Raw genomic sequence first — 24,292 nt, 5'->3', positions numbered from 1 at the left:
AGAACTCAATTCATTTGTTGGCATTACTAAATAGTTGATTAATGCCAGGTTTTAAATTGTTAGTCTTTTCTTATTTTTATAAAGAACTAAAATCAGGATTTGCTGTTCTTGCCAGAAATCAGTGAAAAATTTCAAAATATTTCTCTTTGAAGCCTTGGGCTCTGATACCCTCACATATGTGAATGTTTTATTGAAGTCATTTTGGGTGGCTTGAGCTCCATTCTTACTTGTCAGGTTAGAAGTTCTGGCGTTAGACCCAAAAGCTCTTCCAGAACCCAGCCCTTCTTTTCTTCAGGAACCAAATTAGTTCACAGGAATGAGAATGTCTTCAGCAAAATGTATCACAACAAACTAGACCCAACATTTTTTAGTAAACAGAAAGTCCACGGAAATATGCATTTACTCACTTGCTGGAGATCCCAGAAAGAGATGATAATCCTACAAGAAGCCAGAGTCTTTTTAATATAATTGGGTAATATATGTTCCCCTCTTATTCCATGGGAAACAGATGCCGCGCAAGACTCACTTCCTGCAGGAAAACTAGCAGAAATGCTAACGCTGCGCTTCGTTAGATCTGCCAGAGAGCCCAGTTAGATCTGCCAGAGAGCCCAGATAGGACATCGCAGTTTTCAGTGTGAAAGAAAAATCCCATCCCTGTTTCATGGCCGTTTACTGCCGCGGTAGAGGGAAGGTCGGATTCCCTAGCAAGGATTAAGACAGAGTCCAACCCCAAACTGTTCTAGACTCACTTCTCAAAGCACTGCTAAAAGAACCCTCTCTTCCATTCAACTGGCCAACTTTTCCTCTAAACACACCATGTACAATCCAGCCACCCTCTTTTACTCTGAACTATGCCTTTTTGTTGATCCTGGAGCTTTCTTTCTCAGGCCCTGGGGATGGGGGGAGGAGTGCAGGGAGAAGGTAGGGGAGTGCCTTGAATTACTAACACTGCCCAAAACTGTCTATGCACCAAACACTGTCAGGAATCTGAATACAACTTAAAGTGTAACTATTGTCAGGTAGGTGGGCTATGATATTTTTTAACATTAAGAGGGGAAAAGACCATAGTGTTACATTACAAAATGTAGCTATAAACTTGTTTACCTACGTTTCCGTTTGAACACTCTCATTTCATGAACCATTCATTTAACTTTCTGTTTTTAAAATTTGTATGATATTCTCACATATGATGTCCTTACACGTGTCCTCAACTGACTTGCAAATACCTTGAGATCAGAAGCCACACCTTCATTCATTTCCTGTGTACTGACCCCCATAAATAGCTCTTCAGCTTTTATTTTATGCTTACTAACCCTCTACCCTAGTCAGCTTCATTCATCCAATCAATCAGTGGCACCGACTTTCACCACACCAAGACCATGAAAGTAACTAGGCATTTTCTCTTAGAACGTACTGCCAGAGGGTAGGAGGAAACTTTTGGAGGTGATGGATAGGTTTATGGCATAGTTGTGGTGATGATTTCACAAGTGTGTACTTATTTCCAAAGTCATTAAGTTATGTACATTCAATAAGCACAGCTTTTTGTAAGTCAATCATGCTTCGATAACGTAGCTTAAAAAGAAAGAACTTACAGTTTCTCTATCTCTAGACATAACCAAGTAGCACCTAGACTTACCTGTGCAGAGAAACATGTGTCTCTCCTTCACTCCAAAGCTAACCGTTCTGTCTGTGCCCCAGGCCCATCCCCATTCTCCCTCTCCAAAACCAATCTGTTCTTCTCTCCTTGTAGCCTCATGGCTTCCTGCAGTGTCACCCCATCTCCCCGTGGTTGAGATCACTGTGCTTCTGCAGTATCACAATAACGGCAATTGTCTAGGCCTGGCTCACAGTATATCCCATTTCTGACTCATGCAGGTGTGTCAGTACTTAACATGCATCCCTTTTCCCTGTGGGCATCCTATTTCACCTCCAAAACCTAGCTTAACATATCCTTGTCTCCAAATGTCCTTGGTCCTCTCAGAAAACTGCTTTCCATTCTGTGCTCCCAAGACCTGTTGTCTTTGAATATAGTACCAATCACAGCCTGACAGGGTGGTGTGTTAGGTACACACATGCTTCCCCATTAGATTGAGAACTCATTGCATGCAAGGGTTATGTCTCCATGACTCATTCTATCTCCATTGCATGGCTTTCTCATATAATTGACATTTAACAAATGTTTGTGGAATAATTATGCTTTCTTTCCTCTCACCAGGTAGGACTTGATAAAAGTAAATTCTCATGTCATATTATGTCATTTGTGTTCTCAGACAGACTTTTTCTCTTGATAATGTGCCTTCCCAATGGTTCTTCTAGACATAGAAGAAAATATGCTTTAATAAGTCTTTTGGCTTTTCTTCTTTGTCCCTAGCTAGTTGCAATCATCTGTCCTCCTAGGCTCACAGAGATTATTCAGTATCTGCCTGTGGCTACCCTTCCCCTTATCCTCATCTTACACCACCCGACCCCATGTAACCTCTAGAAGAAAGAAGCAAATAATTGCACTGGCCACTGACCTCACAGTCATATTCAGTAGTAAAGCATAAGGAAAGGACAATATTTACTAATCCTGCACCAAACACATGCACGCATGTGCATGTTACACACACACATATCATCATCTCATTTTGTTAACACCAGTTTATATACATATAGTCAATACACTATGTGCTTTCAGTAGATCTATGAAGGAGGTATTACTATCATGTCCATTTCACAGATGCAGAAATGGAAGCTGGGAAAGGTGAATATCTTCCCCAAGATCCAGCTCTGAATATTGGAGCTAGGAATTAAACTCAGGTCTGCCTTGCATCAAAGCCAATTCATTCTGTTATGCAAACTGCTTCAAAAATAGGGGAAATCGATTAATATTAATGATTGTATGGCTTGTATGTGTGACTGTGTAGATTATTCATAGCTACACTGTATATACATCATAAAAATATAAATTATTTATTAAGCCATGATGTATAAGGCCTCACATATGTTCCTAACTGCTGATATATGCACCTCACAGAAGAACATTATTCACTGGGGAGTTATTTATGTTTGTAACCTTCCTCTTAGAGGACACTCCATGATTCAGATAAGAAAATCAAGGCCCAGAGAAGAGCAGACCCTTCCCAAAGGACAGAATTCTAGAGTTCCAGAGCATCACCCCATCCTGGACTTCAAAGTATAGGTCTGACTAACTGCGCTTTTTGAAGAAACACAATACATCAACCAGTTTGTCTTTCAGGAACAAAGTCGACACTCCCCATAAGAATCCCAAACAACAGAGTAATTTGGAAGGGACACCACGCTCATACAACAATGCCAGTTGTAAAGAGAAGACGGGAAAGACAGCAAAGGCATTTTGCAGATCAAAAATATTTGAAGACCTTGTCTCTGAAAAACTCACGGGCTGAGAGCCAGTTTTGAATTCCATATTCCCCCCTTCCCAAACTTTTCATACCGATTATGTATTTATATAAGCAGTCCAAGATTTTAAGCCACTAGAATCCTAGAAATTATATACGGGTAGAATTATGGAGAAAAAAAACTGATTATTTTAGCTTTCCTTAATTTTCTTCATCTAGCAATACTCTACTTACTGAGCACGAGCTATGTGCTAGGTATTTCATATAGTTTGGGTGAAGAACCAGAAGCAATCATTTTCAACATCAAAAAATTAAATATGTTCCAAAATATGCTTCTACTTTCAAAAATTGCTGAATAAGCACATTAAGCAGCAATAAATGACGTGTGGGGATATTTAAGGCACTGAAGCCCTTCGGAATGAGCAGATCAGCAAAATGCAACACCAGAAGAACAGGTTTGGGTACTATAAATATGGCTACTGCATATTTCACCTCTCTTGACAACCATAGCAAGGATGTAGAATTCATGTACCTATCTTTAGAATTGTCAGAGAAGGTATTTACTGAAAAATAAGTAATTTGCAAGGAGGGAGTCTGTAAAGAGATTGTTTCTAAAGGGTAAGAACTGTTTAGTAGGATTGAAATAACTCAGTGGGAAATGGGTGAAATCCTCAATGACTATCACTTTAGTTAACACTGAGGAAGTAAAACAATTGTTCCCCTCATTCTGTTTCCAAATGGAAAATGCACCCCATCACTTTTAAGCCACCATTTTTACAACGCTCTTGTGCCATCAGAAGTGTATTCCTGATTTCTAAAAGGCATGTCAGAAATACATAAGAAAAGCCACTGCAGTATGGAACTTAGAATTCTATTCTAAACAATCACCTGGCTTTGGCTCCATGGTAAAGAATGTGCAAGTGTTGAAATCTAACAGACCTCGTTGCTTGCATAACCTCCCCAAACCTGTTTCCTCATTTGTGAAATAGGGGATAATATCACTTTCCATACAGGTTGTAAGGATCTGATGTGATAAATTATGCATAAAGCCTGGCCTGTAAACTAGTTTTATATGGCTTTCCAGCCCTGTCACTACATATTATCTACTCATTTTAAGTCTTAACAATTTATTTCGGTGGTAGAACTACAGGGAACAAATGCAGTTAAACCACCTCTCCTGCCCTAAAATATGTAAATTGTTTCCTACAGTACCGTTTCCTGGAGTAGTTTCTCTTCCCACCCCCTGACACATTCCTGATTCCCCTGGCAGTCACACCACCCACTGAATGGTTCAAACACTTTCCTGGTCTACTTTGAGCAACTGTGAGTCCTTCTGTCTGCACAATTATTTTTACATGCCATACATATTTAATTAGGAGAGCACGGAAACTACTCCAGGGCTGAGGAATAGTGATGTTTGTGTGCTTCTCCTGTGGGGCTTGCGTGTGGACCAGTTTGGTTGACGTGTCTTGCTGACGAGACCAAAGAGGTGGCCTCCATCCACATATGAGCAAACCCGTTGCTTCATTCCTGGGCCCGGATCGTAACTCAGCCTGCACGTGGAATGAGATCCGCCAGGTGTTGGGTCTTCTGTCCTCCCGTCACTTGTCTTCACCATCCCCAGGTTGGCATTATCTGTTCGTTAGAACAACAAATAGGTTCTACCAGCCTGCAACATGCCAAGCCAACATGCTAGCATGCCAACATGCTAGGTGCTGGGCTGAATCAAGTCGACATGTACCTCTGCCCTCGTGGGGCCTGCAATCTAGTTTGAGAGGGAGACAACAGATAAGTGGACAAGCAAATATAAACTCTAAAAAGAACCATGTGAGAAATGAACAGAGTATGGTAAGGGGAGTGGAGGAAGGACCTACTTAAAGAGGGTGGCCATGGAAGGCCCCTCTGATGAAGCATATCTGGCTGAGTCCTGAGTGTATAGAAGGACCAAGCACTGGGAAGCGTGTAAACAGTGTAAGTTTCAGTGACACACAGGGAGCCCTCCATGCTGGTTGCTGTGGCTACTGCGAGACATGAGAACGCGGCCTCTGCTCAACGATAGGACCAAGACACATTACCATACTCTCCCTGGGTCCTTGGTGGTATCACAAAGCTTCGCCCAGCACAAGGAGAAAGCACATCCCACCCAGTGACCACTGGTGGGGTCACTCTCCATCCAGTGACCACCTCACCCAGTCCCCAAGGGAATTTTGTAGACACAAGTGGTATGAATGTAGGCTTATTCAAGAACCACACCTCTCTGAAAAAGCATTGGAAGCAGTAAAGTTGTAAACTGTGACTTTGGAAGGCAAAATTCATTCTTTCCCATACTTCACATCCACATCTTCATGTTTTAGGTAAATTGACCCAGAAAGACAGAAAAACAACTCAATAAGCTCTCTCAACTATGGTTGAAAAGATGCCTTTGCCGGTCAAATGGTCCTAATACAGTGTCCAGCTCCTATCACCTTTTGCACTTTTCTAGAATTCCTTAACGAGAATCTGACATATTTTCCTCTTGTTTTTTTTTTTTTTCTTTTTTTTTCAATATATGAAATTTATTGTCAAATTGGTTTCCATACAACACCCAGTGCTCATCCCAAAAGGTGCCCTCCTCAATACCCATCACCCACCCTCCCCTCCCTTCCACCCCCCATCAACCCTCAGTTTGTTCTCAGTTTTTAAGAGTCTCTTATGCTTTGGCTCTCTCCCACTCTAACCTCTTTTCCTCTTTTTTTTTTTTCTATCACTTTGTTTTTATAGAATGGTTTATATTTTTCAAAAGACTTTCACATCTTTTTTGGTTCCTCATAAAAACTCTGTGAATGAAGAAGACAGGTTTGAAGCATTAATGAAGCAGAAAGTTAACAGAACTTCTGCTTTGGTTTCTTTGCAAAGTATCCCCCCTCCCCAGCCATGAGTTTTCTGTGGAATACAGAATATACCTTTTTTGTTTTTTAATATGGAATATGTCTTACTCCAAATGTTCATTTTAACAGGGTAGGCAATATGATGGAGTGATGAAAGATACAGGCTTTGTGACGAAAAGGGATGGGTGTGTGTGTGCACGAGTGTGCATGTTTAATCAGGGTGCTGCCCCCCAATTAATATGCCTTCTTAAGCCTCAGCTTCCGCCACTCACACCCTGCCCCCCTACCCCTGTAAACAGTGATAACAACACCAAACTTGAAAAGGGTTTTTGGGCAGTAAATGAGGTAACAAGGAAAGCACCCAGCTCAGTGCCTGTGTGAAGGTGCTTTGCCCTCCCTTGGCCACTTTCTTTTTCCTCAACACTCAGGAGAGGCTGAGCCCAGCAGCTGCGTAAAGAGTAGTACTCACAGAGGCTTGCCTTCCCCGCCAAACCCGTTCCTCCGCCTTTCTGCAACACCATTCTCCCAAGCCCAGTTTTCTGGAGTCATCCTTAAAAAACCTCCCTCTCCTTTACCACCTACAAATGATACTCACCATCCCTGCCCTTTCTGCTGCCTAGACAATTCTCAGATCCGCTCCTTCCTCTCATTGCCATTCATTTATTCATTCAATGACTGTTGAGTACCTACTACCTGCAGCCACTACACTGGACTCTGGGAAAACAGGAGGGAACAAGCCTGAATTCCTGGCACTCATCCTCACTCAAATTATTTCAGTTTACTCGCCTACAGACAGTGTCTCCTTACTCCAGACCATTCTCAGTATTGACATCAAAATTATTGTCCTAAGCAATACTGATCTCTGATCTCCTCAATTCTGATATCATCCTTTGCCTTCTTTACAACCGTGACTGGTTTCCCAAAGATTTCAACGTGGTAAAAACGGCCCATATTTACTGAGCCTGTACTATGGGCCAGGCATTGTTTTAATCACTTTACATGTATTGTCTAATTCGGTTGGAAGACCAAATGCCTTTAGAATACCCTTAAATCTGGCCACAGCCCACCACCACCACTTCCTCCCCTGCCACTCACACATCCAGTTCTTCTTGCCAAAATCAATCAGATGTTAAAACCATACACAGACGTGTCATGTTCTTACGTTCTTGCACGCCTCTGAGCTTTTGCATGGTATTTCCTCTGCCTGGAATTCCCTTCCCTTAGTTTTCTACCTGGAAATCCAACTCATCTCTGAAAGTCTTCCTCCGACACCATGAAACCATCTGCAGCTCCCCCTGGATCAGGTCACTTCTGACCCTCTGCTTTCATAACACTGTGTGTGCCCTACACAACCTTGCATCACTGACACAGTCAACCCTGGATGCGGATTTCTGATGAATACCTGAACACTACAGGCTGCATTGTTGGGGTCTCACACCACAACGTGACTCTCAGAACAGAACTGCCAGTACAGACCTGGAAGTGCAGGAGTGTAACAATTCTATCAAGGGCACAGGCACCAACTTTTATAAAACGTGCCGGGACTCCTTCATAAGCTTTCTTTCTTTCGTGTTTTGCACTTTAAGTAGCAAAAGTAGTAGAACTCCATGCTTGGTTAACATTGTTCCCTTATTCCGTGGAAGGTTAGGTCTTGGCTAGCCTGGATGCTATGAAAATGGGGGCATTGGCAAGCCAGGCAGAGAGAGCTAGAGAGAGGCTTTGTTTTTCCCCTAAAATGTTGCCTCTCTGGTGTCCATCACTGCCGTTATGTGGAAGATAACTTACAAGCCTCCAAAGGAAGCCTCCTGCCTAAATTTAATCAAAGATCAAACTGACCTCTTGGAAAAGGAGTATTTGCTAAAGGAAGACCAGGCACTTATAATATTTGATGTTTAATGCCCAATTATCCATCTCCCCAAAAGTCACCAGTTCTGGGAAATATGACAGTCATCAGGAAGTATGGCAATGAGAAGCTCTTCTATTTCCTGAGATGAAATTCAGCAAAGACATAAGCAACAAAAGATGTTTAATGCTGACCTTTTGGAAATTGATTTTTTTTTTCATTTAATTAAGATAGGGTTCTAAATAGTAAGTATGTCATGGAGTGTCTGTCTGTCTCATTTGGAAGTCCAGTAAATTTTCTGAAGGCATGAAGATTTAATCATCAAGTAAACTGAACTAATCAGACAAAGCTCATTTGTTCTGTTGTCTTTGTGATGCGTTCAGATTCCCCGGCTCCCTAATAAATTGCTTGGCGGTCAATCCAAATTAACCAGAGACATACATCTGTTTGACCTTGCATATAGACAAGATATTAGCCATGAAGCCATTACAAGTAATATATTCAACTTCTAACTTTAAACACTCTTGAATTTAAGCCCTTTTATATTGAGATGAATAGTTTATAGAACCTTTTCTCCCTGCAAAAATCCTCATAAATGAGGGCATTGTTACTATTTTAAAATTAAACCCATCTTCTTCAGTTTCTACATGACTAGAGCTTTTGCAAATAGCCATGTAAATGATTACAAAATAGAAAAAAAATGTTTGAAAAGTTGCATTTTATTAAATTTCTAGCTAGATGTGATTATTTTTTCTCTCAAATTCACAATTTAAATTATTCAGTTTTTGGTTTGCCCAAATGCAGTCTTTTTTTAGGAAACAAAAAATAAGCTACACTTATGTAAGATTCAAGTGCTTCATAAACCACTATGTTAATAATACTTGTTTTTTAAATGTTGTGTGTGGAAAGGTAGCATCTCTTTTCTCCCAGCCTCCTCAATTAGCATTTCTCATACGTGACATTTTCCTAAGAGACACTGCAGTTAAGGAGTGAAGAATCCTGCAATGATTTTTACGTCTGCTCATCGTTTTCCCTCAGGGAGCCTTCAACATGTTCTGTCCATGTTCATGAGATATAAATCTCATTTTTTATGAATCTTGGTAAGAGAAGAGATTAAACCCAAATAAAAACAAATACTGGGGCAAGGAAGCCCCTTTCATCTCAAAGAATTAAAATATGAGGGGCTCCTGGGTGGCTCACTCAGTTAAGCATCCAACTTCAGCTCAGGTTATGATCTTGTGGTTTGTGAGTTTGAGCCCCGCATCAGGCTCTGTGCTGACAGTTCAGAGCCTGGAGCCTGCTTCAGAATCTGTGTCTCCCTCTCTCTCTCCCCCTCCCCTGCTCGCTCTCTCTCTCACTCTGTCTCCCTCAAAAGTAAACATTAAAAAATTTTTAAAAAGAAAAAGAATTAAAATACGAGGTTTTAATAGTTGAAGCATCTTGCCTGAAATAAAGTTGGGAAATTCCTGTAAAAGTTGAGATTAGAATATTCTGTGGCAAACAATCATTTTTTATAGACTGGAAGTGAACTTTGGCATTTAAAGTCTTCACCAAAAATCCCAAATTACTTGAATCCTCTAAAGATTGAACCAGGGATTTCAGGAAGATTTAATTTAAGCATGGTCGGAAAAAAAAGGTGACATCAATACATATGATAATAACATTGAGGCGTTTTCATCATTAATTATGCATTTCATGGATTTCAAGTATCCACTGTGTGAATAACATATTAACTAATTAATGATATGCCCATACTCTGATCATTCTAGGGCAGCATAAGAATAAATTACCAATTTTTCATCATATATAGTTTTTGTGTCCAGCTTAGTGTTGTAATTATGTTGAAGTAAAAAATGAGTAATTCCTCACTGTGTGAAGGACATTATATGTAGGTAATGAGTTCAGTGACAATTGTACATTAAACTATTTTATACCAAATACTAAATCACTGTTTATTGCTTGATTTTCATTGGAGGCTTATAAATTATAATGAATTATATTGGCAAGTGGGGATATTACTTTTGCATTTGATAGTTCATCATCTAGTTTTTAGAAAGCATTGTTCTTTTTTGCTTTTTTGTCTTGAGCTCATAAAATTGATCAACAAGCTTACAAACCTTATACAAAATAAATATACTGTAGTTCATTTTTTATACAGTATACCAAGTAGTTTTTTTTTTTTTCTTGGCGCATCACTAATTTGATGCTATCATTTAAAGGTCTGTTGCTGTTATTCGTTTTGAGATGTCTTTGTTTTAGTCTGGTCTAGTTTAGTTTTGAACCACCTTCTAATATACTACCTGCTAGGAATACAAAGAGAATAAGGCTTATTGCTGCCTTCAAGGAGATTTTTGCCTAAAGGAAACACGTAAACACCTAGCTGTAGCTCAATAAGATAGGTGACAGAGAATAGATGACAAGGGTATTGGTAGAAGTTTCATCTTTCACAAAAGTAGTATTTGACTTGATCTTGAAATATTGAAAGATGTGTAGGGGTTCACCAGATAAAGAAGAGGTGACAGGCATTCAAAAAGAAGGTGTAGCTCATACGCCTTAAAAATCTGAAGGTAGTGTCCCACTTTATCACAGATTAAATGCTCTAATCCCCAAAGAATCCTCCATCCCCAGAAACATCACTTCTTTACATATCTTTACAGACAGCGTACAGCAAAGGTTCTTAGCTTATCCACGGCGTGGTCAGCCTGGGCACTCACCATGACCGTTCCTCGTTGTGCCATATGGGAGGACAGGACCAGCACCATCAGCAGCTAATGATTCCGTCTTTTTAATGACTCTCTGTTCTCCAGCCTTGCTGATCATGGCTGGCTTAGGCAGGGAGAAAATTAAAAGGAGTTTGCCACCCCCCAAAGGGTGATTTTTTTACAGTAAACACTCCATTAACTGAAACTTTTAGATAGCTGATATTGTCAGCCCTTGCTTTCAGTGTGAGAGACAGTGACAAACAATGACTCCTAGGCATGTATTAAAAAGAGCAAAACCTTCTGGGATTTGCTGGGGCCAGTGTGCATTCCTCAGCCACCTTCTGTGGCAGCACTGTGGCCCAGTGACAAATTGTCTTCACAGAGCCTGACTCAGACACCATGCAATATTCCAAATATCCACAAAAAAATTAAGTACAATCAATAAACTGCACTTAGGCAAGGGAGGAAAAGACTGTTTATATATATATGTATTAGACATATATAGATTATATATATATATATTACATATATATTTTATGTAATATTTAGAATTCTTCCTAAATATTTTATATACTATATATATTGGATATATATATATACACATATATATTTAGGAAGAATATATGTTATATATTATGTAATATTTGGAATTACAAATATAATGTATATAAAACATTGTGTGTGTGTATGTGTGTATATAGATAGATAGATAGATAGATAGATAGATAGATGAATTCCAATAGGGATTCCAACAACGGTGAGGAAAAAAGTATCATTTGACAATAAGGTACACTAATTTAAAAAATTGAATTAAGTGAAAATTTTGTATATTCTATATGCATATCATTTTACCAAGGTTACTTAACACACCACCTCATTATCTAAAGGTAATTGTGGCTTTATCTTGTAAATATTGCAGTATTGAACCACTAATGCAGCCCTTGAAAATTACCTTAATTAAAAAAAAAATGTTTTCATTATGTGGGAATCATTACTGGCTGACACAGGTTTCCAACTGCCCTCAAATTTCCCACTACCTTTTACTGGCCAGAGCTTCCGCTTCTGGCATTAAGGGTTTTGGAACAAGAGTGAGAGAGTGAAAGGAATAGAAGAAAAATAGAATTGTTCCTGTGGTGGGTATATTAATGGATATACTTGAAAAGACTAAGACAAACCATAGGGCCCATACTGTAATAAATAAAATACCAGTCACTTAGAGAGGCTCACAACCTAATGGCTAAATGAGTCTCTGAGAAAAGATCGACAACTTTTGAGCAGATGTGGGACAAGCACCATGCTAGGCACTTCTATTAAAATTATCTCACTTGGGCCTCATGACAATTCTGGGGGAGAAATGGCAGCCCGATAGAGTGAATATAAGGAGCATGATTTTGGAAGTTAGAACTGGATTCAGATCCTGGCTTTGTCACCTACTTTGGCAAGGTCTTAAAATTCCTCAGCCTCAGTTTATTCATTTCTAAAATGAAGATAGTTACCAACCTTGTAAGACTGAAATGGTGAGGTAAATGGGCTGGTCTGTATTATATGTGTGTTCTCTGACCCTCAGTCTTGTGTTTTCTACCAAACCTCCTCTTGTGTTCAGCTGAAAATTCAGATATTTCTTTGAACTGTGAAAAAGTGTTATCTTCCCCCATCTTGAACTTGCACAGTTGATTTCTTTTGGAACCTTAATGTAGAACATTACATTTGTCCCTGTTAAGTTGCACCTTTTTTATGTCAGCATGGCCTTTGAGCCTGTTGAGGGAATTTTGAATTTTGCATCAGTCTATTACCGTATTAAATATCCTTCATGGCTTTATGGCATTGAGAAATCTGATAAACGTTCCTCGTACGTCTACATTGATGCCATTAATAAAAATATTGAATAGAGCAGAATCCAGGGGCAGAGCCCTGTGGCATTCAATCAGAGGTCCCCCTACAGACTGTGACAGAGTCATTCATCATGTCTCTTGGGTGTATATGTACAACCAGCTGTGAATCCACTTAATTTTTCTCTCATAGAGCCCACCATCTTATAGATAATGAAAGACTTCATCAAGTGCTTTATTGAAATCAAAGACACTGTGTCCGTGGCATTCTTCTGGTCTGTCAACCTCATACTAATAACCCTGTCAAAAGGGGGAAATTAAAATAGTGCAGCAAAAACTTATTTTCAATGAAACCAATGAGGTTTGGAAAGAAGAGTGGCTGATGGCTCAGGGGTGGGTCCCAGAGGAAGGACACCTGGCCAGCTGCTGCATGCTTCTAGCTGTGGCGTTGCACTGAGGAACTGACCACATGCCAGGAGCCGGCTCAGAAACTGGATTTAATCAAACGCTAAACAAAGTTAGTATTTATTGAGTTTTTTTTTTTATGTTTTTTTATTTTTGAGACAGAGAGAGACAGAGCATGAGCAGGGGAGGGGCAGAGAGAGGGGGAGACGCAGAATCTGAAGCGGGCTCCAGGCTCTGAGCTGTCGGCCCAGAGCCCGACGCGGGGCTCAAACTCACGGAGTGTGAGATCATGACCTGAGCTGAAGTCAGATGCTCAACTGACTGAGCCACCCAGGCACCCCTATTGAGATGCTTTTTATGCCAGACACTGCACTACATGCTTTTCATATATCTCGTTTAATTCCTATATTAAGAGGTAAATACTATTTTTAACCGTATTATTTTGACAAGTTAGTTAAAGCTGAAGGGGTTGAATAGTTGACCCAAAGTCATAGATAGAAAGTGCCAGAATCAAGGCTCACACCCATATCACCCTGACATCCAATCTCCGCTCTTAATCACTATGCCCTCTTGAGCAGATTCTTGTGCCTCAGTAGTGGTGATAATTGACGAGAGAACAAAATTTCCAATCTGTTAACCGATGATGGGAAGAATTCTCTAACTATGATCAAAGTCTCCCCACCACCTATCTTCACCCCTTCCTTTCCTGGTATCTGGGCATCAAGAAAATGAATTCTGTATATAATTAATTACTTATTTATTTATTTTGAGAGAGAGCAAGCACAGGATGGGGTAGGAGCAGAAAGAAGAAGAGACAGAGACCCAAGCAGGCTCTGCACCATCAGCGCAGAGCCCGATGTGGGGCTTGAACTCACGAAACGTGAGATCATGACCTGAGCTGAGACCAAGAGTCAGACGCTTAACCAGGTGCCCGAGAAAACGGATTCTGATTGTGCTACCTGGTGCATGTGGAGTTGGAGGAAAGGGAGTTTTGAAGGATAGCTCAAGTGATCAAACACGAGGTCTGATGAAATAGCCTCCATCCAGTGGCAGAGAATACCTCTTAGGTAATCAAGGAGCCTGCCTTCTCTGGAGTCAAGCCCTCTCTCCCAACAGTGCTGTCAAGGCTGGGCTTTCTAGTTGTCTTTTGTCCATTGTTTCACTGTTTGAATCTGCCGTCTATGCTTGTTTCCATGCCCGCCCTAATCTGGCACACACCTTCTTTGTTTAGCTGGGTTTCAGTACCAATGATTAAATGATAGTCCAGTTGCCAGTCTATTTCATTGGCTCTTTCTGGGCCAGAAAGCCATTCTGTCTCCATTCACATTCTTGGTGTGATTAATTGAGTGCTTAGAATGCAAGCCTGGTCCCAAGTGCTTGAGGGAATCTCATTATCACCACCTGTTACCCCTACAGAATCTATTTGGGTTCCTAGTGATCACTGCCTTCTTTTCATACCTGCACAAACTCTTGTGGTAACCATTTAGAAAGCATGAGCACTTTTACCAAACTGTCATGACTAAGAGAATTAAGACTCTTAAAATATATGTATGGTAAGTCATAAGTACTAGTGTACTAAACACATATAACAAAGAATATCCTACTCACCAAGCAGCCTATAGGACCAGCCTTGTGGTCACATTTCCTTTGAAATATACTGGACAGCATGCAGTTTCTGTGTTGCCTACCCTTTAGTCTAACTGGTAACTAGTCTGTTCCAGAAGAACAGTGGTTTCTGTCTGGTGCATTCTGAATTACAGCCTTCAGGAATGGCTTTATTTATGTTACACTTACTGAATACTGAATACTGACTGCTTTCTCCCAGTGTTTTTCTTTTTTTAACAGCTTTATTGAAATATAATTACAGATCATAAAAGTCACCCATTGGAAGTATACCTTGCAATGAGTTTTAGTAAATTTATACAATTGTCCAACCATCAATGCAATCCAGTTTTAGAATATTTTCATCACTCTAGAAGGTTCTTTCATGGCCATTGCTGTCATCTTCGCTCCTGTTCCTATCATAGGCAACCACCGATCTGCTTTCTTTAGAAACATTATATAAGTGGAGTCATACAACATGTATGCCTTCTTTCACTTAGCATAATGTTTTTTGAGGTTCATCCATACTGTAGCATTATCTGTAGTCTTTTCCTTTTCATTATTGAGTAGTATTCCATTGCATGAATATACTAGATATTACTTACCTGTTGGCTACTTGATGGAATATTTGGATTGCTGGGTTTAGCTATTATGAATAATGCTGGTTAAATTTTCATTTACAAATCTTTGTGTGTACATGTAATTTTCTTTCTCTTGGACTGCTACCTAGGAGTGGACTTGCTGGGTCATATGGTAAGAAACTGGGTCATAATGTGAGATATTGGCAGTTCTCCAAAAAGTAGATGTGTCCCCTTGATATCTCTGCTAGCAATATGAGATTTCTAGTTTATCCACATCCTTACCATCACTTGGTATTGTCAGTCTTTTTTATTTCAGCCATTCTAGTGGGTATATAGTGATTCCGAGTTGTATTCTGTTATGTGATTCTCTAGGAGATAAGGAAGCAGATGGGGTGAGGTAACAAAGGAAGTAAGTGGATTATTAAAAATCTGTCCCTCACTATCATCCTGCTTTCTTATCCTGAGCCTGTGTTTGGGACTAATAACATCTGCTTTCCTTAGAAATACTTTTTTAAGCCCCTGACATTCTTTTTCCCTCCACACATGGGCTGAAATACGGCGAACACCTGACTCTAAAGTGCAGTAGTAGCTAGCTGGGCTAAGTAAAATCCATGGATGCACTTTTTAAACCTTAATTTTAGCTAGTTTTCAGTAGATTTTTACCTCCTCCCACACCAAATTCTTTTATCAGAGCTGCTGACAAGAAACAGAATTGATTGCCTTGAATTCATTGCATCTTTCACTATTCTACCTACCCACTGATGTAGGGTGTTATGTCATTAAAGTAGCAAACAGCACAAAGGAGGTAGCAAAAGAGCAGAAAAGAAGACCATTTATAACCCAAAAATTGAATAACCAGGCCCTTACTTACCTAAGATTGTCTCTTGGAATGCAATTTGTCTTAAAGCTTCTGTTTACAAATATGTGTTTAGTCAAGTACTTTGCATATTCCGTTTAATTTACAATATGTGGACATGTTAATAATGAACTTTCTTAAACATAGTATCATTTATAATACTGAGACCATGGGTCATACAATATAATAGATCATAAGTTTTATGATCTCAAAAACTGAATGAATAAGGTAAGTTGAAAAATACCCTCAGTAGCCATAAATATCCCCCATGGTTAGCAAAAGATAAGCCTAACTGTGGCCTCTCTACTTCTTAAGATGTAGAGTATTTTTATGTATTAATAATACTGCAGAGAGATTTGCGGTTTTCAAATGCTTTTAGCTCATCATCACATCTCCAAGAATAACTTCAGATGTGGGATATAGCGCATATTTCCCATATTCTTCTGCAACAAATTTTTTCTTCAGTAATCCCAACGATTGGGTTATTGAGCAATGCAAACCAAATTTCTCCTATGAAAACCTAATTTGCAGCAAGCTGTACTTTAAAAGTAACTTACAGGGAAATTAGTTAGGAACTGATTGGTTGGTTGGTTGGTTGCTTGCTTGCTTGCTTGGTTTTAATCTTCTGGAGCAATGTTTATGTGAAAATATAATCAGAAAATTAGTACCTTCATCAAGAGGTAATTCAGAGAGCTTTACAAATAAACCTAAGATTCTCATTGATTACAAAAGAAGGCTTTCTACTTCCAGAACCCTTAAATGCTCAGAAGCAATTATACCATTAAAATCTCTCTTTCCATGCAAAGATTATCTCATTTCCTCCTAATTAGTGTTTCCTGTTTTTTGAGACAGACTGTATTGAGAAAACCTACATTCCCTGGGACCCCCCTCACTCTCGCACTGTCCTTTGCTCTCTCTGGGGCCATAGAACTTGGAACCTCTTTTCCACCCCATAGGTTAGCACAGTTGTATTTTGGTCACATGTATTATACAAACTGGTGTTTGCTGATTATTTGGTAGTAGTTGCTACGAAAAGTAATAGCAGAAGGAAAAGAAAATGTGGCAAATCTTGTCAGAGGGATTTTTTAAAGTGTTAGAGGTAAAGGGAAAGAGTTACAGATGGTAGGAGGTAAGCCAGTTTCCCATCACTCATGGCAAGACTGTGTAAAGGAATCAGGGGCTAAGACTCAGAAAGAACAGAAAACTAGAGAGTAGAAGGGAAAAAGCAATAGGACATGAGTGTTCTCTTTGCTTTCAGAGATAGTTCTCCTATGTCATTTGTTGCCCACAGCAGAAGTGATCAGATCTGAGATTTTAGGGATACCCCTCTAAAACGTCCTTGTGAGCTGGATGCTATGAGGAACTCTAGGACTCAGTAACACTGTACCTACCTGACTTCCAAAGCCTGCAGTCAGGTGGAACAGGTAAGACACAGACATGTAAAAAGAGAGCTAGCAGTACAAGCCAAGATACATCCAGTGTTACCAGCCCACGGCAGCCCACAGATAATACAGAAATTCAGAGAGAGAGGTTGCAGTAATCCAAGGTGAGCAAGGAAAACTTTAGGTGGATCTTGACTTCATCCTTCCAAGATTCTAATGAAAAGGAGAGTGTGATATTTATATCCATATTTATAGAATATGCAGAAGTGTTGTATATTTAAGTCAAAGAAATGTCCATGGCACAGTTGGAGACCTGGAGGAGATTTGGCTGGAGTTAAAGAAATTTTAGATTAATAGGAGAGAAGGCTGGAAAAGTGAAAGACAGGGTTCTTGATCTAGAATCTACCCAGAGAGGGGCGCCTGGGTGGCTCAGTCGGTTAAGCGTCCGACTTCAGCTCAGGTAATGATCTTGTGGTCCGTGAGCTTGAGCCCCGCATTGGGCTCTGTGCTGACAGCTCAGAGCCTGGAGCCTGTTTCAGATTCTGTGTCTCCCTCTCTCTCTGACCCCTCCCCCGTTCATGCTCTGTCTCTCTGTCTCAAAAATAAATAAACGTTAAAAAAATATTTAGAATCTACCCAGAGATATCTATAGTAACACATTTAAATAACAAAGATAATAGTAAAATTTTTGCTGGTAGGTTTATTCAAGGATAGGATAAAACAAGTTTAAAGTTTCTGTTATACTTAAAAGAGAAACCATGCCTTAGTTCAATGCTTCATGGTTCCCAGAGCAGCTTCCTAGTCATTCTCATTCAATCCACAGAAACCCTTTTTAGTCTTGGCAGGCTGTGTAGACACATATATTTAGATAGATGGATGGATGATAGATATATAGGTAGATGGATGGATGGATACATGGATACATACATAATAGACAAGAAGATATACACACCTGTTTTTTAAATGTTTTTTTTTTCCAACTACTATATTGAGAACCCTAGAGGACTGAATATTTTTTCTTCTTTGTGGCTCACAAATTGCATAACATGGGGGTTACATGTGAAAGACATCCAGTAGTTTGTTGTGTAAGATTATTATTATCCCTTTAATATCACTGCTTAAAGATATTAAAGATCACCTAGCTGGGTCATCAGTGTGGATCAGTCGGTTGAGTGTCCAACTCTTGATTTCAGCTCAAGTCATGATCTCACAGTCATGAGATCGAGCCCTGCGTCAGGCTCTGCACTGGGCATGGAGTCTGCTTGGGATTCTCTCTCTCCCTCTCTCTCTGCCCCTCCCATGCTTGTGCACACATGTACACGTGCTCTCTCCCTCTCCCCCTCTCTCTCAATAATAATAATAATAATAATAATAATAATAATATTTAAAAAGATCAGCTAGCTGGAAGAAGAATCAGAGGAAGAACAAAATGTCATGATATTCTGCTTCAGAGGTCCTTCTATCCACCATATTATGCCAGACATGGATTATTACAGCCCAAAAAAATCAGAGAGAACATGTCACAGTCAAAAATCAAATGCAAGTTCAAACGAGGACTTCTGGCATTGTGGGAGTTGAAATTGGATGACACACAGGCACTTTTGCCTTGATGCTTCCAGGTGGAAAGTGTTTAGAAATTACCAGAGAGGGGGGAAAACCTTTTGCATTTAATTGCAGAATTTAGTTCTGCAGATGAGAACAAAGCAGATAAATTTTTAGCTCAACTTCCATTCTGGGTCTTTAAGAATACCAGAACTCCTCAGGATGCTTGCAGTTTTGTTAGAAGAGGCCACTGTGAAGCCAGATGCATGCTCTAGAGTTGCATAAAAGCTGCTCTCTGTAGTTAGCAAACATCTAGAAAAGGGAAAGGGGAATTATCTACCTTGTTAAAATGGAAGGAGGGTTCCAAATGCAGGATAAAGCTGTTTCATTTAAGTACCATTTAAATAAAAATCCCCCTCTAAATAAAAAAACTGGAAATAAAAAGGATGCAGTCCCATGGTGGTGATGACTGGAATCGCTCGTGTGCTCAGTGTTGCTGCATGTGTAGTCTCTGGAGTATTCAGCTACATGTGTTATTTCACGTCTGTCAGCTAAATCTGAACTCCAAAATATAACAAATGCAAAATGTGACACTGAGGAACATTATGTGGATTTGTGATTTTCCCTGGAGGACTTGGTCCAGCCAGCAATAAATGGATTGAGATTTCATGCGGAACATGGAGACAGACTGTCGCTACATGACTTTTCTTTGTGACTCATGCACATTGTCGCAGCTTTTTCCAGTGTTTTTTTTCTATGGTGTCTATGCAAACATGGCAATGAAAATGGAAATTGTAGGATGATAGGATTTTTTTTCTAGTCCATGGAATATTTGATATCCAGAAAAGAAGCACAATCTAAATTTCCAACAATAAGGGGAATGGTTAGTAAATTATGCCATGCTTCTCTAAAGCAATAATATGGTAATATGGAGTTACTTAAAATGTCTACTGAGAGTTGGATATGTTAGGGAAGTATTTTAGCTTTAATATTGAGTGAAAAAAATTAAGGTGAAAATTGAACTTATGTTACAGCTTCTATAAAATATAATCATGGGGACAAAATGAAAGGAAGCATATCTATATGTTAATAGCCTACAGAGAACTTGTCCCCTCACTCGTTTTTCTGTATTGTCTGTCTCTACAGTGGGAGAGCAGTATTGTTACTACAATCCAAACATTGTTTAATTTTAAAAGCAGATGAAGAAAAAACATATTTAATTTAAATCATGTTAAATTTAACGTTTAACATATATCACGTTAAATTTTAAAAGAAAAAAAAAAGAAGTCTAAGTATGCTGACTTTACCTTGTGCTGTGACATATATTCTGATGCGAGCCTATTCAGTGTGAGGGTAATGGCATGACATTGTCTAGCAGAATTCCCACAGCCAGACCCAGAAGCATAAAAGACAGTGACATAACATTGCAGCATTGTCACTCCACAGTTATTCTCCTCTTGCTGGGATCTGTGACAGGATTTCTGAAGATGTCCTGTTCAATTGATGATACTAGAGAAAATTCCTAGAGGCAGCTACTGGTCTGATGAATGGGTCCCAATATGAGGAAAGCTCATGTCGGTTCAACACCACTCCTTGCCTTTGGCTCACATTTCTCATAGTAGTTGTAACAAAAACCGTTAAGAAAATATGCAGTAACTTTTATTTCATATCTGTTAGAATTCAGCAGCTGGAACCACATTCTTAGGCTCATATGTATAATAATTTTTTTCTTAGTTAATGGTTTGACTGTGTAGTTATTCATGTCCCGTTTCTCTAAGTTCCCTCTTTGTACTGCCAAATAATCTGTGGCAGAAACTCAATATCAGTGTTTGAATTGAGCGGAATTGGCTCAATATCTTAGAATAACTAAATCCCCAATATATTACCATTACTTTACCTTTTATACCCATGGGGTTTCTTTTATATGCAGTTCACTTCCACCCACACAGGAATGAAACCCGTACAGAGTTTTTCTCTACTACAGTAATCATTGCTCTGACTTTTTGAAAACCAAAGGTTTGCAGACTGACTGGTCATCAGTTATGGTGCCTAAAGTGATAGGATTCCACTACTTCCCTGTCTGCTTCCAATGATGACCATATGTTAGTTAAGTTGTTCTCATCCAAGGCAAACCCACTTGCCTTTGGACTTGACTTTTTCATAGTGACTATCTTTCTTTGGAATATTCTGTTACTGTCTGGCCAATTTGATTTCTTATTGTTGACTTGGGAGTTTTGAAGCCAAACGTTACCCCCCCCCCCCACCACTCTAATATTAGCCAACTTGGATTGAATCTTGGATTGATGAGGACTTCCTATCCTTTGTCTATATATGCATTTCACAAGGAATTCTGTAAGGTACCCACCTGAGCTCTTTTGACCTGAAGCTTTAACACTGCTTTAGCCTTGTCCAGAATTGAAGCTATAGTATTTTAATGTTTTCAGATGATCAAAACCCATTATAAATGTTTTGAACATAATAACTCAAAATTTACAAAGCACCATTTTAAGAAGCCTCATGACACGTGATTTATAGTGTAGCTGAAGCCAGACGGTGTAGAGATTGATAGCAAGAAGAGCCTGGTAAGTGGTAAAGAGCAGGTTAAGAATCAGGTGCACATCCCCGTCATGATGCCATTAGCAGTGTGACCTTAAACAAGTTACTCAGTATTTGTGTCTCAGGTTGCACCTCTAAAATGAGAATGAGAATGTTATTATAAGGATTAAATGAGATATTTACACATATATAATGTACTTGGCACAGTTTCTAGCACAACTAGATCATAGCAAATGTTAAGTAAATGGTAATCATCAGTATCTTCTGTAATGTGGGATCATTTCTAATAAATGAGAGTTACCCACATGTTTTTGACATGACTCATCACTCTGTGTTAATTTGTTCCATCTATCTATCTATCTGTCTATCTATCTATCTATCTGGACTCTTCCGGAAGGTTCTGTAGAGGAGGCAGCAGTAGAGCTCCAGTGTAGAGTGCCTCAGCTTACCTCCTTTGGGGATTAAATAATGTGCATGGGAGAATAGCATGCATTCTTTTAGATTAGGTCTAGGAATAAATTTAACAGCTAGAAACCAGACCCCTTCCTACCAGTACATGTCACTTCAGTGGGCACTTTTTCCAAGGTTAGCCAAATCTCTGCATGCAAAGCACCAGCAGACTTGTTTGATGTGATTAACTTTCTGAAAATCACATAGTCCCTGTCTTTCGGGGTCAGGATTTGCATACATCCTTAGAGCCCACTAACTGGAAGAAGCACAGTGTGAAGGTTGTATCTTCTCTACACCAGGCCCTGTGCTGGTTATTCTCATAATTTCGCTCTTCATCTTCCCAACATTAGGATTGGCATTAACTTCCTCACTTTATAGGTGAGAAAATGGAGATCAGAGACTCAGGTATCTCGCCCCAAATTGAGCTGTTGGAGAGTAAACCGAAAGCAGCAGTGGAGGGGACACCAGCTCAGTTTTACCACAGTTATTTGTTGTTTAGTGTCAGTTATTTGTCAAAGTAATTCTGAATTCATTTATTACGATAAAAACGTTACTTAGCAGGACCCAGGGGCCCAAGGCAGCAGCAGCAGCAGCAGCAGCAGGTCCAATTAGCTATTGGGAGGAAGGCAGTGGAGATTTTATGGGAGGAATTTATATTCAATAGAAGCATTTGGCAAAGTAATTGAGAATAAGAATAAAAGAGAATGAGAAGAATGTAGTGTTTTTTAGACTTGCAAATACATTTGAAAAGGTTAATGTTATATTTCCCTGAAATGGAGGAATTCTTTGATCTTGATACTCTTTAAAAAAAAAAGAAAGAAAGAAAAGAAAACGCAAAAATATAAGGGCATTTCTCTGGATCGTGTAAACAATATTGCCTGCAAGTCATGGACATTGGGACCATCCTTATTAAGCATACTTCTAAATCATCTGAGGAGTGTATGGTGAAATTCTAGATTTGCAAAACTTGCTAAACTCCTCCAGGTAGTGAAATGCCACACCGGCTAATATACATGCAGGAAGATAACACAGGGTTATGTGAGTATGGAGAAGGACGGCAGATGGGTTTCTGCACGGACGACTGTAGGATAAGGAATTTAGGGAGAAGTAATACAAGCCCTCCTTCCAAGATTAAAAGGCTTTGAACTATCAGCTCTAACAAAGTTAAGAGGTTTTACAGCCAGTGTGTATTTTTGCCCCTGGTTTTTCCTCCCATGGCTGAAAGGCCAGCCAGAATCAGGAGTACTTAGAAAGGGACATTTAAAAGGGTACATTCAAAGCAGAAAGTAGTGTACTGCTCAGATGTAAAGCCATGGTTCACTTACACCTGGAATGTTGTAATTTGCTGGACAAACCTTAAGCAGCTGTAAAGGGGTAGGAGAAGGTACAGAAGTTGACTAGAATGATCTGTGGGGAAGAGGAGCTGCTTTATGGGGGTGACTGCAAAGATCAGGATGCATCAGCCAGGCAAGATAAAGGTTTACAAAATCATAGGGAGGTGGTGCATGTGATCACTCACCTTGATGAACATTTGCTATCCCCGTCATCAACAGACATGGATCAGAGAGTAGATGTGAAAGGAATAGAGCATACTGCTGGTTTAAAATCTGAATCAATGTGGGCAGAAAGTCCAATAGGCTAACTGACAAATAGGCAAATAAAAATTCAAGATAGTGCAGGAGGAATGCCAGAGAATGCCCACCTCTCCTCTTTAAAACTTGAAAAGAGAGATTTTGTTTAGATCACTTACACTATGGGTATTGTACTTGAGGAACTAGTGACCCAAATAGTTCCAGTTCTGTCCTGGAACTACACGTGGGCAGAGAAGAGGTAAATGCATTTCTTATGAATGGATTTATAATATGCTCTTTTAAAACATCAGTAATATTTGGAGATGTGCCCAAACTTTGCAGTTTACCTTCAAGTAAAACAAATTTTGGAGTCAGGCAAACCTCATTCAAATCCCAGAGCCACCACGTACTGGCCCTTAGATAGACTACTTAACCACTCTGAACTTCAGGCTCCTCTTCTGTAAAGCAAGAACCCCTTCCAGACAGGGATGTTGGGATGGTTGAAAAAGTAGCATTTGCAAAGCTCCAGGAAGAGGTGGGAACTGAGACTGTCTGCAACTGTTGGTTTCCTTTGTCACCTCTTCCACAGTGTGCCTTGTAGGGCCCTCATACTCAAAATCCCATCCTGGGGAGACTTTGAGTCTTCCCCCAGGTAGGTAGTGCTTGACTCCAACCCTCCTCTGCTACCTTCATCTACATTAAAATTCATTCTTTCATATTCATTGACCCCCTATTATTTCAAGCATT

At 39.6% G+C, this 24,292-nt stretch overlaps 1 protein-coding gene across 20 annotated transcripts in view; it reads left to right on the top strand.

The window, feature by feature from the left end:
- ANKS1B (ankyrin repeat and sterile alpha motif domain containing 1B) overlaps positions 1-24,292 on the top strand; it is a 1,079,650-nt gene that overhangs the window by 967,252 nt on the left and 88,106 nt on the right. The gene's annotated exons all lie outside the window — the stretch shown is intronic.

This window comes from Leopardus geoffroyi, chromosome B4, assembly GCF_018350155.1.
Source record: "Leopardus geoffroyi isolate Oge1 chromosome B4, O.geoffroyi_Oge1_pat1.0, whole genome shotgun sequence".
NCBI lineage: Eukaryota > Metazoa > Chordata > Mammalia > Carnivora > Felidae > Leopardus > Leopardus geoffroyi.
Note: the sequence above shows the minus strand (reverse complement) of the source record. Positions and strands in the feature narration are given on the sequence as shown.